We start from the raw sequence: 14,937 nt of genomic DNA on the forward strand, positions 1-14,937 counted from the left end.
GGATGAGGGCCCAGTGGTCAAGTGCGTGAGGCCTGGGTTTAAGTCCAGCTCCTCTGTGTGTTGATTATAGGGACCTGGGCCAGATGTTTTCCCTCCCCGAGACTGTTTCATCTGAAAATTGGTTATAAGGGACATGGTGAAGCTTCAAAGTTGTGCTTGTGGAAGCAGGTAGCTTGGAGCATGGAGCGGACTTTTGGGGGACAACTTGGGACACAGAGAGTCACCCACTTCCTGGTGTGGCAGAGCCACGGGGGATGGGGAGAGAGAAATTAGGATCCGCCTGAAAAACATCCACAGCTGTGTCCCATGTGAGAAAGGAGACCTCGGCTCCCGCCCAGGCTCCCTTTCACCCCCCAGCCTGCTGGAGCTGGCGGGCGGGGGAATCATCTCCATGGAGTGGATGAGGGGACCAGATGACAGAAAACTTCTCCACGTCCCTTGGAGCTGCTGGAGCTGGGTCCTGGCCACCGTCCCAACCCATAGCTCCTGACTCGGGGTCAGGCTGAGATTTGCTCCTTCTCTGCCTGCTCCATTCAGCTGCAGCGAACAGAGGCTGCAAACTGGAGGCCTCAGGGGCCCAATCTGGCGCCCAAGCCTGTGGGGCTTTCCTCAGCCCATACAGAATTTTTAAATGAATGAAGCCAATATTTAAGAATCTGTGGGTACTACATAAAAACCTGTGTTTCGATTCCCTCTGGAAAATCAGGGCACGGAGCATCCAATCATATTGGGCCCTGTTCTCTAGGGACCACCATCAGCCTGAGCTGAGAGGTGACTGTCTTCAGACAAGGCATGTGCCCCAGTCCCCACCACTCCCTCTTGTCTCTCTGATGCTGAGGCCAAGGAATAGTAGCTGTTTATCATCTTACCCCAGCCCACTCTGCTCATTTTAAATTCCTGCCTGGTCCCTGGTGACACAGTTTTCAACCCCAGAGCCAGTCTCTTTTTCCTCTAAAACCACCCAGACTTTGGCCCTGGTTCTAGGCCTGAATTGGCTTCCCAAGAACTCCAGTCTCTGAGCTCCTCAGGGTCATGGTTTACCTTTCCTTCTGCCCCACAAGGCCCAGCACCACCCCCGGGGGACGATGATGGGCTGAGACTTGGCTGGTGTTGGGGGGCCGGCTGGGCCTGTGGGAGGCAGACCCACATCTGCTCCGAGATGTGTCAGCTGGGCCTGGTCACACTCTCTGTGGCTCATCCCTGAGGCATGTGGAACCAGGCGCTGTGCTCGTGGCCCAGCCAGGGTGGTAGGCGGGGCCAGGCCCGGGACATGGTGTATGTCAAGGCCACGCACAACAGGCCTGATGTTCCAGCCGCAAACACATTGGTTGGAAAGAGGAAAGGAGGAGGGAGAGGCAGAGCTGCTTTAACAGAAAGTATCCAAAATACAGAGGCGGAAAGAGCCGAACTCACACTGTAAGTTGCTGTGTGACCTTGGGCATGTCACCTCACCTCTCTGAGCCTCTAGCTTAAGATAGAACTAAGGACAGACCCCAGCTTGCAGCCTCGTGGGCATATGCAGTGGTACAGTGGCTGATGTGGGGCCTAATGCCTAGAAGGGCAGCCTGGAATGGAGGCAAAAATCACAGACTTTGGGGCCAGATGAGGTTGCCACTTGTGAGCTGGGTGACCCTGGGCAGGTCGCTTCTCCATCTACATCCCCAGGGAAGGTCCTCACCAAGTTATTCTGCCAGAAAAAAGAATCCATTCACCGAACAAATACTTATTGGGCAATTCATGTGGGTCAGGCGCTGGGGACATGGCAGGACAGGACGGTCAAAGGTCTCTGCCCCCGTGGAGTTCACACTTGTGGAGAGAGCAGGCAATACACAAGATAAATAAGTTGCATATTGCATTTGAGAAGATCTGTGCTAGGGAGAGAAATGAAGCAGGAAAAGGAGATGGGATTTCAATGGGCGGGGCAGGGACAGCCTGGTGAGCAGGTGACAGCTGACAACTATCTGTAGGAGGTGAGGGAGGGAGCCGCGGGGAGGGGAGAGTGTTCCAGGCAGTGGGAACGGTGCACAGGCCCTGAGTGGGGGCTGTGGCTGTTGTGTTTGGGGTGTAGCAAAGAGGCCAGTGTGTGGAACAGGGTGAGCGAGGGAGAGAGACTAGGAGGACGTGAGGGCCAAGAGGCCATGGGGGGGCGGATCCTGCAGGGCTGCGAGGGCTGTTAAAGGACTTTGGCTTTTTCTCTGCAGGACATGGGAGTCATGGAGGGTTCTGAGCATAGAAGGGACGTGGTCTGACTTCAGTTTTCATGGATCCCTCTGGCTGCAGTGGAGAATGGGCTGGAGGGGCCAGGGCCAGGACAGAGGCAGGGGGGATAGTGGGGAGGTGATGGCAATAGTCCACCCTCTGTTTAGTGATCCTGGTCCTTCCCCACTCTAAAGCCTTCCTGACTTCCCATCGCCTCTGGACAAAGCTCAAACTCCTTAGCGTGACATTCAAGGCCCACTTACCTGACTCTAGCTGCTCCCCGCCCCAGCTCCTCACTCTCCACAGCATCCCAACCAGATATCCTTCCTTCCCTGCTCCATATGCGGTCCACCTTTGCCCGTGCTGTTTCCTCTGCCAGGAATGCCCTTCCTGTCCCCCTTTGTGACCCAGTTCATGTGAGGCTGAGTCCCACCAAGCTAGGAGATAGAAAAGCAAGGAAGAGAGGAAAGCCTGTTCCTGGGGAGGGTCAGGGAGGGCCAAGTTTCGGCTCCCCTCTTCTTCCTGGAATTCATCCTCCATGGCCTCTGCAGCTGAGGGCAGGCTCAGGAGCTGGGAGTGGGGAGTAGCTGGGAGGCCCAGGAGCTGGGAGTAGCCCACACGACCATTGCTGTGTGACCTTGGGCAAGTCACACACCCTCTCTGGGCCTTGGCTTTTCTGCTCTGTAAAATGGGGAGGATCCTGGAGCTCCTCATGGTGGTTCTGTGCACCCAAGGGCTGTGGCAACTGTGGGAATAATGGCATCCTGGGGAAGACATAACTGCACTTCCTTGCCCAGCCACGACAGGCCAGCTCAGGGTGGCCCTGAGCTGATGCTAGGGGTAGCTTGCGGGAGGGGTGCCCTCTGAAGCCCTGAGCATCTCCAGTTCAGTCACCCCTGAGTGACCTGAGCACCTACAGTGTGTCCAGCCCCAGCACTGTGGTTGAGCACGGACAGAGGCCAGACAGCCTGGTTTCAAATCCCAGCTCTGCCACTTCCTAGCTGTGTGATCTGGGCAAGTAACGTAACCCAGCTGGGCCTTGGTTTCTCACCTGTGACATGGGGACAGTAAGAGTGCTCTCCTCCTGGGAAGCTCAAAGAAGCCAGTGTGCTCCTATAAATACCATGCTCAGTGCGTGGAGGAAGCAGCTTATCAAGGCCAACTAGCATTTTTATTATTATTATTATTATTATTATCACCACTGTCATTTCCTGGCTTTGTGGCCTCAGGCATCACTTGCTTCCCTGTGCCTCAGTTTCCTCCTCTGTGAGATGGGGTAATAGTCCCACCTTCGAAGAGTTGCCATGAGGACTGAGCCTGATGCATGTAAACGAGCCTGGAGCAGAGTAGGTACTCTGTGATTTTTGTTTGTTTGTTTGTTTGAGACAGGGTCTCGCTCTGTTGCCCAGGCTGGAGTGTGGTGGCAAGATCTTGGCTCACTGCAACCTCTGCCTCCCAGGTTCAAGCGATTCTCCCACCTCAGCCTCCCAGGTAGCTGGGACTACAGGCGTGCGCCACCATGGGCGGCTAATTTTTGTATTTGTAGTGGAGACGGGGTTTCACCATGTTGGCCAGGCTGGTCTTAAAACTCCTGACCTCAAGTGATCTGCCTGCCTCGGCCTCCCAAAGTGCTGGGATTACAGGCGTGAGCCACCGCGCCTGGCCTCAGTCTGCAATTTCTTAAGAAAAACATTTCAAATGCAGAATTTATTTTATTCACTACCATAAGTAATCACTGATATATGAATAGTCCCTATGAAATCCTTTGTTATTCCTCTAGTCAGACAAATGCTCATTTTGTTTAATCTGACTTAACAAATTAACGAGATGAGGAAGAAAATTCCAGGCCTCGGGACATTCACTGAAGCCCAACCAGGCACCAAGAGACACATGTCCTTCTAGTCCTTCTAATGAAGAGTGGAGGAAGATCAACACGATCCTTATTTACACTTCAAGTCATTATGACTCTGCAGCTGGGTGACCTTAGGCAAGTCCCTTCCCTTCTCAGACCCTGAGTCTCTTCTTTCCTAAAATAAGTGTGATAGCTTCCTACCTGCCCTGTCTAGCTCATAGGATTATGGTCTGGCTCCAAGACATCACGGTTATCATTTATTAAGTCCCTCCTGCATGCAAAGTCCCTCTCCCTGACCACCCTGCCTCCTTGAACTGGATGCTGCTTGTTTTCAGGACAGGACAGTGAGGCTGGGGAGGTGGCGGAGGATGCTGCCCAGGGAGAGGAGGAAGTAGGGGGCTGGGGCTGGCTGGGCTGACGCAGCTGTGATGTCAGACACCCGCCACAGGCAGCCGGCCCAGTGCTAACTGTGCGCTCTCTGCTGGTCTGGCCTGGCGCCTGCCCCCTCCTCCCCCGCCACCCCCCTTAACCCCTTCCCGGCCTCCTCTTCCCAGACGGCCATCCCCCAGGCCCAGCCTTGCCCACAAGATTCCCAGATTTCACAACTGGGGCTGGCGCTGAATCATGTACAGTAAGTCCGGGGAGAGAAACTCCCGGCTGCCTGGCGTCCCCGGGACAGGACAGCTGCCAAGCCTGCCCTCCCTCCCAGGGGCCCACCGGCAGCCAGGGATCATCCCCTCTGGGCCCCTGACCAGCTAGGGGGTGATGGGCGGGACACACAACCTCTCTTGGCTGTGCCAGGGATCAAGGGACCGTGTGGTTTCCAGGGAACCTTCAGGCTCTGGAGGGATAGGGGCAGGCCAGGGTGGTGGGAGAGGGGTCGAAGTGGCCTTGTATTCAATCACGGCCTGCCACCAAATCACTGGTGACCTGAAGCAGTCCCTAACTGTAACTCTAAGTTACGGTTTCCTTATCTGGAAAGTGGGGATAATCACAGCCCTGACCTCACAGGTGGCTGGAAGGACTCTGAGAAGATCTGTGTACAGTGCTTACCGCAGGAAGCGCCCAATAAATATTATTATTATTGTTGTGACATCGAGCTGGTCATGACACGCTTTAAGACCCTGGAGAAATCATCCAGTTATTTGGAGGACGTATCCCCTGAAACACCCACCCCTCCTGCTGTGATACAAATTACATCTTATCTTTTCAAAACTTCTTCAGTATATCAGCAAACATTTATTGAGCAGCACTGTGTTCCGTGCCTGCTACCAGGTCCTGGAGATACAGCAGTGGACAAAACAGAAAGACATTTAAAAGCCCTCTGTTCTCGTGGAGCCTGTATTCTAGCTGAGGAGAATCAGACATTTGAGGTCATTTCAGTAAGTGAGCAGGGCTCCAAAGGAAATAAAGCAGAAGGTGCGATGGAGAGAGCCTGGGAGGTCCCCTCTGATGGGGTGACGTTTGAACAGAAGCCCCAACAAAAAGGAGAAGCCCACGTGCAAAGGCAGGGGGTAGGAAACGGTGCTCCAGGCAGAGGGAACTGCAGGTGCTAAGGCCAGGCTGTGGGATCCTCTTGTTGAAGGCTCAGCAAGGGCAGTGTGGCTGGAGCAGAGGGAGTGAGTGAGGGGCAGAGGGGTGGGAGGTGAGCTTAGTGGGGCCCCCACCCTGGAGCAGCTCTCCTAATGCTAGGCTCTTCCTGAAAGTGGCCACCTGGTGCCTGACTTCTACCTGTAGGGGCAGCCACCTGACAGGGGCCCGGCTTCTTCCCATCCGGGGTCCCAAGGCCCCGGAGATGCCCGCTCACAGTAAAAAGCCTCATTCCCAGGAACCCCACGGAGGGCCAGGCTCCCCGCCCCTGCCCTTTGCTCAGGCTGCCGCGGGGACTCCCCTGCCCCTCCCGGAGGATGTGACCCTCCCTGCCTCTCAGCCGCTCAGAGTGTGGGCATCTGCATCTCGCAGTCTCAGTGTGCCCACCTGTGAGATGGGCACCATGTCGCCTCGGGGAGGGAGTAAAAGGAGGAAGGGAGCTCTGGCCTAAGTATCTGTCCCCTGAACCCTGGAAGAAGGAAAACATCAGGGCTCACTGGGGACCAGGCTGTGTGTTCATAGCTGGACGGAGAGCTCAGGCGTGTGTATGTGTGTGTGTGCATGTGTGTGCATCTGTGTGTGTGCATGTGTGTGTGTGCACGTATGGGGTGGGGGAGACAGGGGGTGGCATCAAGACCCAGGAGCCACAGGAGTGAGGAAGAGGGAAGGGGTGGGCTTCCAGGGACAGGGGGCAGTCAGAGCCTGGTTCTGGGGCCCAAGTGCGGATTGGGGCAGGGGGAATAAGAGGCCTGCCCTCCCTCCTGGGGGCCCAGCGGCAGCCAGAGATGATTTCCTGGGATGTTTTAAAAATCATTTATTTCTAGAAAAGTCTTTCATCATTTCCCTTCAGGTCACGGAGGCTGAGATGGCTGACGGGGTAGGTGGCTATGGCCTGATGTGTCACTTTTGGCCTCAAACTGAGGCAACAGGGGGATGAAGTGGCTGCGAGGCGCAGTATCTGGCATATGTGTGAGAAACAACCACAGTGCCCTGGGGAGTGGCCGGGTTCTCACCCCGCACCGCCAGGGTCTCAGCGTGTCTCCCAAAGGTCATGTGGGCCTTTAAGAGGTGGTTGGGTCCTGAGAGCTCTGCCCTTATGAATGGATTAGTGTCATTATTGCAGGAGTGGCTTCATGATGGAGAGAGTGGATTTGTCATGAAAGTGAGTTCGGCCATTCCTTGCTGTCTCACGTGCCACCTCTTGCCATGGGATGCCCTCGCCATGGGATGACAGCAAGAAGGCCCTTGCTTGAGTGAGCCCCTCCATCTTCGGCTCTCCGGCCTCCAGGACTGTTAGAAATACATCTCTGTTCTTTGTAAATTACCCAGGGTGTAGTACTCTGTTATAGCAACACAAAACAGACTAAGACACTACTATGTGGATGAAGAAACAGGCCCAAGAGGTGAGGAGTGTTGTCCAGGTCTTCTGGCCAGAGGAGCGGCAGAGATGGGATTTCAACCCTGGGACTGTGTGGCTTGTGACCACTCCTAGCTTCAGCCCTGCCCGGTGCTGAGGGGTTTGGGGCCAGAACAATGGCCAGATGTTTGGGCACACTGGGCCCTACCCACCTGGAAAGAGGCTGGCCTGGGGTTGAATGAGAACCAGAAGTGACTCAGGCTAGGACCCCTCTGCACCCTCCCTCAGGCCGTGGGTAATTACCTGCCCAGGTTAATAGCGCCCACTTCCTGCCACCTTTCATCAAGGCTCCTGGAGCTGCCAGGCAGTAATTAACCCTCACAGCACCCTTCTGAAGTCAGCACTGAAGGCAGACGTGTGATGAAACGCGTTTATTACAGGTAGGTAAACTGAGGCAGAACCCATTGCAGCCTGGGAGCCTAGCCTGTTGTTCCCCTGTGACTCAGCAGCTCAATCAATCTCTGCTTTCTTCCCACAGGAAGCACCAGTTGGCCCAGATGCTTCTCATCTTTGGAGTTGAGCTGCAGGCTGGAGACCTGGAAGGCTCTCGCAGCGCCTGCTCCCATCCTCTCACCTCACGAAAGCACAGGAATGTGGGTTTGGAGCCAGTGAAAAGTACTGGAATCTGGCTCTGCTCTGTGACCCTGGGCAAGTCACTGCCCCTCTCTGGGCTTCAGTTTCCTCCTTGGTAACACAGAATGATTATACCTACCCCTTGGGTTTGTTGACCTGAATCTACCCCTCAGTCATTGCCTTTCCTTCTTGCTGCAGCCACACTGGCCCCTTGACAGTTCCTTGAACACAACAAGCCCTTTCCCACCTCAGGGCCTTTGCACGTGCAGTGCCAGATGCCTGGAATGTCCTTCTTTCCAATCTCCCCATGGCCGGCTCATTCTCATCTTTCTTGGCTCAAATGTTACCTCCCCAACCTAGACAGCACCCCTGCCACCTCTTCACCCCGTCTTACTCTTCTTCAAGCACTTCTGGAGGTATCTTGCTATTTATCTTGTTTGTATCTTTTTCAGCTCCATGAGGGCAGGGGATTTTGTCTGTTTCATTCACAATGTGTTCCCAGAGCTCAGCACAGTGTCAGGCACACACTAGGTGCTTAAGAAACACTTGCTTCCTCTACCTCTTCCCCTGCTAGCCCCAAGTTCAGCTAACTGGCTGTGTGACCCTGGGGATTGCTTTTCACCTCTCTGGTCCCTTATTCTCCCTTGTGGACAAAGGATGGCCTGGGCATGAGTTTCTTCAAGGACTCCGGTAGCAGTGAAATCCCTGGGACCCCAGCCTCAGTACCTCCCCAGGCAATGGGGTAGAGAGCAAGAAGGCAGGTGAGCGAGGACCAGCCTCAGCCACGCAGACACCCTCTTTCCGGCTTCTCTGTCCTCCTACTTTGCCCTGGGTTTGTGGACTTACTCTGGGCAGATCTCCACGACCAACCACCCCCTCCCTTAGCATGTCTGTCAGCACCCTTGGGGAAAAGAATTTGGAAAGGGGAGGGAGAAAAAGAAAGCAGGGTGCAAGGGGCTGGTTCCCACACCTGTGTAAATAATTTGTCATCTTAAAATGCTCAAGTATGCTCACCTTTAATGCCTGGTTCTTGGGCTTGTTTTCCTTGGCAAGGCCCCCACGGGAGTGGAATTTCGGCCAAAGGGAGCCCAGTTGTCATCTTCTAAGCATGTTCCCAGGCCGGGGGCTGGGGAGGGCTCTGGCTGATGCTCCACTTCCGTCCCCAGAAGTGCTGGAACGTTCCTGGGATCTAGGGAGCAGCCTCCAGTCCTGGAAGCTGTCCCAGAATTCTGGAATGTTGGAATTCAAACGGCCTCCTGCCCATTTTCCGGAGGAGGAACATAAGACCCAGAGAGGGGAAGGGGTTGGTCTGAGGTCATACAATGTGCAGAGACGAGCTAGAGTTTGCTGGGAGAAGGTGCGGGTGTGTGGACAAGTCAGCGTCTATCTCCCATTTTCAGGTAACAGCACCTCGACTTCCTACCCCCTCTTCCCTTTTCTCAGTCCATGAGGCTGGGGGTGCCCAGAGGCCTCTGTCTCCAGGGGTGGACATGTGACAGGGTCTTGCTCTAGTGATTGGTCCAGGGATGGGCACATGACTGAGCCTGCCCAATGAAACTTGATCCTGGGACTTCAGGGTTGGCCATGATTTGTGAAGGAGATGCCATTTTCCATTGGATGGACAGTGAGCAAGTGAACGCTTAGAGAAAAAGAGGACAAAACAAGGGAAAAGCCTGCCTGAGAGGAAGCAGCACAGAGCTGGACAGGCTTTGAACTCCTGGATCCCACTGTACCTGAAATTAGGCACCTTCAACTTTCTAGTTATGTGAGCCACTGTCTTTCCCATTTTTGGCTGAAAACAGTTGGGACTGGCTTTCTGTCCCTTGCATACAGAAGGTGCTGACTGACCCCTGCCCCATGGAAGAAGATACTCCAGGCAGAGGAAATAGTGTGTATAGACACCCCTAAGCGAATGCCAAGCGGGGCACTCATGTACCAAGAAGAAGAAGGAGGAGGCACCTGGGAGCTGAGCTTAAGAGTTAGTTGGGTGGTCAAGGTGGGAGAAGGGGGTATCTTTAGCAGAGGGAACAACCACTGCAAAAGCTTGGAGGGGTGACTAGTTAGTGAAGATCAACTGTGTGCTGAGCTCGTGTTGGGTGGCAAGGGACACAGACGAAAAGGGCACGGTGGAACCCAGCTACTTCTCACCTGCTCCAGCGCAGTGCAGGCTTGTCTGCTTTTGGAGCCGAGCCTAGACACCTCCGTGTCCTTCCCCTGGCAGAGTGCTGCCAGCACGCTGTCTCAGACTCTCCAGCATCTCCTAGTTGACGTGCATCATGGGGACCACAAAAGATTATTTTATAGGCTGCACAGGCAACGCATAAAATCACCTCGGGTCACATAGTGAGAGTTATTCTCTCTGCAAATTCTTTACAGTCTTTCCTTTATATCCAGAAGAGTCTCTGTGTGGTGCTAACTTGTCTCTAAGACCAAATAATTGCTAGTCTCCCTTTGTGAAAAGGAGAGCAGGTGTCAGGCTCATTCATGTCTCAGGCACACAATTGTATCTAGCTAGACTTTTCGAAATGTCCTATAGAGCTGCAGCACATATGAATGAGGTGTCCAGCTGGTCCCAGGCCTGTAATCAGCACCCCAGTGAGCAGACTGGACATCCCCACCCCCACAGCTGCCCTCTCTCCCCTCCACTCATGTTCCCTCTGGGGACGCCACAATCCCGACTTGTATCACCACAGATGAGTTTCACATGTTTTTTAATTTTACATCTTATCTGTTTTCTGTTTCTATACAAGTTTGCCTTTTTTGAATTCCATATAAGTGGAATTCTACAATGTGTTATCTCAATTTGAGTCTGTTTTTTTTCCTGCTCAGCATGATGCTTTTGAGATGCATGTATGTGGTTTTGTGTATCTGTAGATGGTTCTTTTTTATTGCAGAATAATGTTCCAGGGTATGGATGTACCAAAGCTTGTTCATCCATTCACCAGCTGAGGGATATTTGGACTGTTTCCAGTTTTCAGCCATTATAAATAAAGCCACTAGGCACATTTGCAAACAGGTTTTTATGTGAACATAAATTTTTGTTTATCTTGGGTAAATTTCTAGGAGTGGAATTGCAGGGCCAGGTGGCCAAGTGTATGTTTCACTTTATCAGAAACCGCTGAGCTGTTTTCCAAGGTGTCTGTACCATTTTTCATCCCTACCAGCAATGTATGAAAGTGTCAGTTGCTTCGTATTCTCACCAACACTTGGTGGTGTTAGTTTTTTGTGTGTGTACATGTGTTTTACTTTTAGTCATTCAAATAGGTGATAATAGTATCTCATTGCGGTGTTAGTTTGCATTTCCCTAATGACTAATGATGTTGAACATCTTTGTATGTGCTTCTTTGCCATCCGTATATTTTCTTTGGTGTAGTATCTGTTCAAACTTTATGTCAGTTAAAAAAAAAGACCCAATTGTTTTCTTCTTAATAGATTTGGAGAGTTCTTTATATATATTCTGGATACTAGTCAAGCCTTTGTCAAATATGTGATTTGCAAATATTTTCTCCTGTTCTGTGGCTTGTCTTTTTATTCTTTCAATAGGTAGACTTTAATAACATCGTTTTGTTTTCTTTTTAAGTATTTTTTCTGGTTATCTTTGATTTGTGGCATGTATTCTTTGGTTTTTCAATTTTAGTGATAACACCAAATGTTTTCTTTTAAAATAAATTTATTTAAGTAAAAACGTCAGTAAATTTGAAGAAACACATTAAATAAGGAATAGTAGAAGTGGACAGTAGACAGCATAAAAATCGTGAAGGCAGTTTCCAATTTGCATAACCAAAGCGTGGGCAGCTCCGATTCGTTCGTCAACAAATACTGATGGAGCCCCCACTGTCCACCAGGCTCTGAGCCAGGTGCTGGGGACACAGCACCAAGCGAGACAGTTGTTTCTGCTCTTTTAATGCTGGTTTTTCTCCAGTGAGTCTCTCTTCATCTTTCAAAAGCCAATTTGAATGACCCTTCCTTCATCCAGACCTTCCCTGGAATGTTTGTCACACTCTACTGCAACTTTCTATTTCTGTATCTCCCAGGCAAGGGGCACGTCGGGCGGCCTCTGGTAGGGTTGCAGAGAGCTTGGTGCATAGATATCTCAATAAATAGCCTCTCACATAGTACAAGCTATGATGAGGTGCTGAAGACCAGTTGCTGATTCAATTGGTTGAAACTAGCCAGGCCTGATGAAGGGGCCTGAGGACCCTCCCTGCTGCAGTCTGGCTGACCCCATGCAAACCAAAGTCTCTCCCCTTGACCTCCCCTCCCACATAAAGATACCAAGAGAAAAAGCCTCCCAAACCCACTGCCTTCAGCCTCTGCTATTTGCTTCCCATCCAGTGCCCATGGATGCCTTTCCTGCAAGACACAGTGTTCACACAGACACTTACCAGGCATCTTTGTTCTGACCTGCCCCAGGACCACCACCTTCACCTTGGCCTCTTACCACCATTCCCGTATTCCTCCACTGCAGCACACCAGCCGGTGGTTGCCCCTCCAACATGCGCAGCTCATTCCCACCCCTGGGACTTTGCACTAGCTCTTCCCTAGTTCGTTGCCTTCTCTAGCTCTCCACATTCAGTTCTGAACTTCACTGACCCTCCTCAGAGGCCCTCTAGGCTATGCTACCAAAGCCCTCTCTCCTCTTTTTTTTTTTTTTTTTTTTTTGAGACAGGGTCTCACTCTGTCACCCAGGCTGGGGTGCAGTGGTATAATCATAGCTCACTGCAGCCTCCATCTCCCAGGCTCAAGTGATCCTCCTGCCTCAGCCTCCTGAATAGCTGAGACTACAGGTGTGTGCCATCATGCCCAGCTATATATATATATATATATTTTAAGTAGGGATATACTCACTCACTGAGCTCACTATGTGGCTCAGGCTGGTCTCAAACTCCTGAGCTCAAACAATTCTCCCACCTCGGCCCTCCAAGTGCTAGGATTACAGGCGTGAGCCACTGTGCTCAGACTTCCCATGTATTTTTGATCCCTTCATTCTGTTTCTGTCCTTTGTAGCATGGAATGCTCTCATTTCCGAGTTTATTTGTGTGTTTGTTTGTTTCTCGTCTGTGTCCCCTGTTGGAGTGGCAGTTCCATGAGGGATTTGGGTCTGTCCTTCTCTCTATCTCCCCAGTGCCCAGCACAGTGTTCAGCACACAGTCGGTACTCAATCAGAATTTGTTGAATCTATGAGTGAATGAATGAATGAGCTCATGAGCTCTCCCTTCTCCAGATGCACTCACGGCAAAGTTGAACCCATCTATCTGCCCATGCGTCAGGCTAGTTGTCCTGTGGGCCCCTCCTGGGTGGGTACTGAGGGATGCCCACTGGGTCCAGCCAGGCCTGTGTCTTGTCAGCTGCCCAGGCTAAGGGACTTTCCATTGTCCTTGGAGTTGGCCTGTGGAAAGTTGTTCTCAGGACCTCGTGAGCCTGGGGCCATGGATGGGGCTAAAGGTAACTGCAAGGTATAGGGACCTGGCGTGAAATTCCATCAGTTAACACTGTAAGTGAGGCTTTCCAGCTCCCTTTCATCCTCCCTGTGATGCCAAGGGGAGGGAGAAACTCCATGTGGGGCTTGTGTGTCTTGAGCACCTTCCCACCACCTGCTTTTTCTTCGGAAGAAATAGAGCAGATCCCAAGTACAAGCTGTCATCGGCAATAGTAGCTGGCTTTGTTTCACTTTTTTGTATATTTCACCAATTGTCTTCCATTTGCAGCAAGTGCCTTAGATTGGGTGCCTACAAGCAGACCCTAACAGAATAAATTGAAGGCAGGTAGCCTATTTGGGAGACGTCTCCAGAAAGCACTGGTAGGGAAGTGAGATCAGGGAGGAAGGGCTGCCAATCTCAAGAGCGCTACCAAGCCAGTAACCACTTAGGCAGCTGGGGCTCGGTCCTGCTGTGGCACGCTGGGAGCCCATGTAGTAACGGAGTTAGCCCCCCAGGGGTGGAGATCGGGTGGTCAGGGAGCTGGGGAAGGGACATGTCAGCTCCTGCCTGTCATTGCTTGACAGCTGCCGCTTGGAGTGTTAGTTCCCAGCACATCCAGCCTGCCCCATGAGCAAAGCTCACAGGTGAAGGGGACAGGTGCTGCAGGTGGAATCCTGTCTGTGTTCACCGGAGAAAAGGGAGAGGAGGTATGGGCAGGGCACAGACAACAAAGGCCTCACAGTCAACACTGGTTCCTCATTTAAAGCCAGGATAAAACGAGTTCATTTAAAATTAAGTTTTAGCAAACATTTAAAAAGCAAATTGATGGAAAGAGTAGGTAATACCTGCAGGTGAAATGTGAACATGACAAATGCTGCTATTTTTCAAGGCGTCCAAAGCCTTTAATAGGCAAACAGTGTTCTTCACGACCCACAAGAATGGCGTGTTTGGGGCGGTGAAAACACTCTCCCTTTCCTCCCAGCATGCCAGGCCCATGCTCACTCCTAACACTGCCCAGGACCCCTGGGAGTCCTGGAAATGGGCCATGAGGCTTGGAGGCAGAAGCCCTGTGTGACTTGGGGTTTGTCCCTTAACATCTCTGGGCCTGTCTGTTAAAAGGGGATGTTCTCAAGTCACATAAAAGAGTAAATGTGCAAAAATAGTCAAAGCAATGCTGAAAGAAGAACTAAGAGAGAGGACTTGTCCATCCAGACATTAGAATATATGACAAAGGCATAGAAATAAAACAGTTTGGTATTGGCATCTAAGTGGACAAATACATCACGGGAACAGAATAGCATCCAGGAATTAACCCAGCTATCACCTGGCCTACCTCCACTCATAGATGTGAAAGGATTTAGAGAAGGGAAGAGATTGGCAGGCATGGGATTCTCTGGATTATGTTATGTCTGGGCTGGTGAAGAAGCTTCCAACAGGCTCCCCATCTGCAGCCCTCCCCTCTAACCTACCAGCCATGGCACCAGGGACACTCACTGTCATGAGCTGCACTCACCCCCCGCTCTGCTCTGGAAATATCAGAGCCTCCCACGCAAGATGTGTTAGACCACAGTTGTCACCATTCCTCCTTTTGCACTTCTCTTTGATTCTTCTGATTAACCCAAGGAGAAAGTCTCAGGCAGGCGCGGCTGGACTTGAATACCTCTCCCACGTTTGCTCGTCTCCCTTTATGAGGCAGAGCAGGCCTTAAGCTCAGGGCCTTCAGCAGGCAGGAGAATGGAGCAAGAATTTGGTAACGTTCTTTTGTGATTGTTGTTTTAAGGTTACTTTCTCTTTACAGAAATGAAAAGTTGTTTCCTCCTTCTGATAGTCACACAAATTTTCCTTTTAAAATAATTTTTTCTAATCCATATTACAATGAGAATGAA

The 14,937-nt window shown here is 51.7% G+C and overlaps 1 long non-coding RNA gene across 1 annotated transcript; it reads left to right on the forward strand.

Moving 5' to 3' along the window:
• Positions 1 to 1,291: 1,291 nt before the first annotated feature.
• Positions 1,292 to 11,210, forward strand: LOC129529160 (uncharacterized). Its single transcript, XR_008674599.2, has 3 exons — positions 1,292 to 1,416; positions 7,287 to 7,438; positions 7,537 to 11,210. It is a non-coding gene; the product is annotated as an uncharacterized lncRNA (long non-coding RNA).
• The last annotated feature ends 3,727 nt before the right edge of the window (positions 11,211 to 14,937 follow it).

The sequence above is a fragment of the Gorilla gorilla genome, chromosome 21 (genome assembly GCF_029281585.2).
Source record: "Gorilla gorilla gorilla isolate KB3781 chromosome 21, NHGRI_mGorGor1-v2.1_pri, whole genome shotgun sequence".
In the NCBI taxonomy this organism is placed as follows: domain Eukaryota; kingdom Metazoa; phylum Chordata; class Mammalia; order Primates; family Hominidae; genus Gorilla; species Gorilla gorilla.